We start from the raw sequence: 3,773 nt of genomic DNA on the forward strand, positions 1-3,773 counted from the left end.
GAGGCGACGTGGTTGATGGAGGCGGCTTGTTGGGGGTGGCCCTCAGTGGCTCCTCCTGCTGCCGCTCTCCTCCCGCAACCACAGCAAGGTCAGCACCAAGAAATTGTGCCCCAGCACACGTCGATGTGCAGCGAGTGATGAATGTACGCTGGGGGCTGCGCCGGGGGCTGCTCTCCGGACTACTCTCCACCACCAGCGGCGTACTCAAGGTGCCCACCGGGGGCTAGCTGCCCGTTGAGGCCCTGGCCTTCTTCGCCACCCTCTGGGCCAGCATCTCCATATCCCTGCAAAGATGAAGACAAGTTAAGAAAAGTGGCACGGTCTGAGGGGACGGAGATGATGAAAGACCAGATACTTACTCATTCTCCACCTCCTCTTCCGCTGCCTTCTTCTTCCTCCTCGGGCTAAGGGACCCGAGGTCAAAGATGACCTCCGTGTCGTCGTCTGCGGGAGGAGGAGGAGTGGGTGGAGTCCGAGGATGCTTGGACGAAGAAGAGGCGGTCACTTTCTTCTACGCCACCGTAGCCTTCACCGCTTTCCCCGTCGCTGCCGCGACCCTCGTCTGGTGTATGGATGCCTCCTGAGGTTGTTGCGGTTGTGCGGGCGTACCGGGCCGGACCGGCTCACCAGAGATGGCCCGCCGTAGGACATGCCCTCTCCCCGTGGCTGGGGGCTCGACAGCCTTGGCCTCCTCCCCAGACGATTCATCGGCCTCATCTTCAATGAGAGGGGCCTCGATGCTGGCGCTATTGGCCTTCCCAGCAGATTCCGCCCACTGGGCGAGCTCCTTCTCCTCCGCGGCCGCCGCGGGCTCGTCCTCCTTGCCGCCAGCACTGTCGGCCTCCTGGGCGAGCGCCGCCTGTGCCGCCCTGGCGGCGATGTAGGCCAGTTCCGCCTGGGTGGTGTCCTGTATGAGCAGCGGCTCTTCGCGGACATATTTCTCCGACAGGGTGTCGAAGAACTCCTGCACCTGGTTCGCCTCCGGCTCGACTAAATTCGGGTCAAGGCCGTGCACATTGTAGTCCGACATCATGGTGATGATGTTGGTTTGGCGGGAGTTGTTGATCAGTGGGACCACCCCCACCGGCAACCCGAACAAGGGCCCCTTGGCGACCTTGCCGGCCTTCGCGAACTTGCCGGTCCTCTCGGCCCTACCGTCGCGGTTCACGTCGAGCTAAAAGAGCCGCTGGCAGAAGTGGGCGTGCCCCATCACTGTGAAGTTGTGGTTCAGGCCGGGGCGGAGCCGCATGATGTCAGCCGCATTGCTGAAGAGCCAGGCCGGCCTCCCCTTGTTGTGCAGTGGAGCGATGCGGCGGCGGATGAAATCCGCCCCGATCATCTCCAGGGTGAGCCCGACAACGGCGAGGCGATGGATTCTGGTGATGGCGACCATGAGCTTCCCATCTTGGGCGTCGACATCGCCCGAGTCTTCTCTGTGAACCGGCGGCGTCTGGTGAACCTGGTAAAACTCATGTGGGTCCTCCTCCTCAATCCAGCACCACCCGCTCCGCCACTCCTCCCACCTCTCCTTCTGGGCGCCCTCTGGATACATCCCCTTCTCTAGGGTCCTTGGGATCCAGGCAACGCAACCGGAGATGGCGCCTCCCCTCTGGATCCGAGGGTAGAAGTAATGGCGGAAAAGCGCCGTGTTGGGATGCACTCCGGCGAAGCCCTCGCAGAGATGGGCGAAAAGGGCCATGCACGCCATGGAATTTGGAGTGAAATCCAGAAGGTGGAAGCCATAGGTGTGCATGACATAGTTGAAGAAATCATAGAAACTGGGGCAGAGGCCGCAAGAAAAGTAGTCGACAAAGAATGGGTACCGATTCGGGGTGGCCTTGGCGCAATCAGCGGGGATGACGCGCGTGGCCGGATGCCCCGTCATCTCTCCCCCTGTCTTGCACCCCCACAGGGGACTGAAGTTGTCCGGGAGGTGGACTACGTCGACCGTCGAGGGAAAGTAGGCGAGTTGTGTCCGCCGCACCGCCGACTTGCTCTCCGGTGTCTCCGTCCCTCCGGCGTCCTTGGCCACTCCCTTGCCTTTGCTGGTTTTGGGTGCCATGGCGGCTACGAGAGGTGAAGGAGGAAGGGCAGCGAAAACGCGGTCGCGGCGAGCGAGAGCAGGAGCTTGAGGAGGAAGAAGGAAAGGACGGCATTTCCGAGATTGGAGAAGGCACAGAGGGTAAATGAGCTGCGTGCCCATGGTTGTTCCTTTTTACGGGGAAGGCGCGAGCCGCCTCTTTACCATCTTCCACGATGTGACGCATGCGTGCGGAAACCGCCCCACGCATGACCCCCACGTCACGCATGACCCCCACGTCGCGCGTTCATTGCGGGTCGTGGGGAAGCGCAGTGGACGGAGAAGTTACTGCAATAAAATTCCGCCCCAACTGCCCGCGCACCGTTCTGAGCCTAGCCCAACAACGCGTCACGCTTACGTGTGGCCCAGGCCCGGGGGCTCCTGTCGGTGTACAAAAGTAGGGGCTCTCTTTTTGCACCCCTTTACTTGTGCACGGGTAGTCAGAGCCGCGCTCACGGCCACACTAAGCAGGGCAGAGGAGGGAAGCCGGGACACAAGACGACCAAAGCAACGCCAAGACCAAAGGCGCAAAGAGAGCAAGAGGGAGAGGTGGACTCCCTCGGCAAGACCCTTGTCGGGGTGGCTTCCGCAGCCTCGGCAAGATCCTTGCCGAGGCAACTCGCCAGACGCCAGCAGAGCACGCCACCCAACACCATCAATCACTTTGGAACCAAGGCTCGGGAGGCACCTTCGTGGTGGCATGCAGATCTTTGTAGAGATCATAAATACACAAGATCAGACGAGAACCAGAAGACGACGATCCTTGGCGAGATCCTTGCCAAGGAAGTCCACGAGAGCCCCAGCAAGATCCTTGCCGAGGACGACCGCGATGCCATGGCAAGACCCTTGCCGGGCCCCCGGCAAGGCCCTTGCCGAAGACACCTGCGGGGCCACAGCCAGGCCCACGCCTGCCAAGACTCCACCGCCACTCCCACGCAGCTGCTAGCTTGACCAGCTGAGCAGGCATCTGCGTGGCAGCGCGCGGCCTCCACACCAACTCAGCAAGCACCTGCGTGGTGGCATGCAGATCTTCATGAAATCTCCACCACCGCGCCAGCCCACTAGCCAGCCAACGTGGCGCTACAACACCTCGTCAGCTTGGATGTGCATCGGAGCCAGGCGAGGCGATGACAGCTGGGATGAGCTTCTTTGCTGTCCCCAATAAAGTAAGAGGGGCACGTCGGCAGCGCATTAAATGCGTTTGTCCGACGATGCCAGGGGATAGGCTCAACCCCTGTACACCTTTCCACCTCCTGTGTGCCACTGTGGCGACCCCTTTGTCTATAAAAGGAGGCCCGTTGCATACTGGAGGGGGATTCGAATCTTTTGGACTAGAGAGCCACCGCAGCTAGTTCAAGAACACAAGAACACTCAAATATACATCAAAGCAGGACTAGGGTTTTACGCGTCTTCGCGGCCCGAACCTGGGTAAACGATTTGCATGCTGACCGCCAGACCCGCTCTTTGCACAACCCCGCGCCCGACAACCGTAAAAGGGATCACAGTGACCCCATAGATGTCGTTTTCCACTGACACTTATGATCAAAGTTGAATCTTGAAAAATGTGGGCGCACTACGTTATGAAATGGAGGAAGAATTTCCCTAGATGTGTTTGGTAGACTGCATCAAACCCAACTAGCAGTCCTGTTGGATATGACTTTCGCGATTGGTTGAATGCAAACATTGTTACATT

This window comes from Triticum dicoccoides, chromosome 6A (genome assembly GCF_002162155.2).
Source record: "Triticum dicoccoides isolate Atlit2015 ecotype Zavitan chromosome 6A, WEW_v2.0, whole genome shotgun sequence".
In the NCBI taxonomy this organism is placed as follows: domain Eukaryota; kingdom Viridiplantae; phylum Streptophyta; class Magnoliopsida; order Poales; family Poaceae; genus Triticum; species Triticum dicoccoides.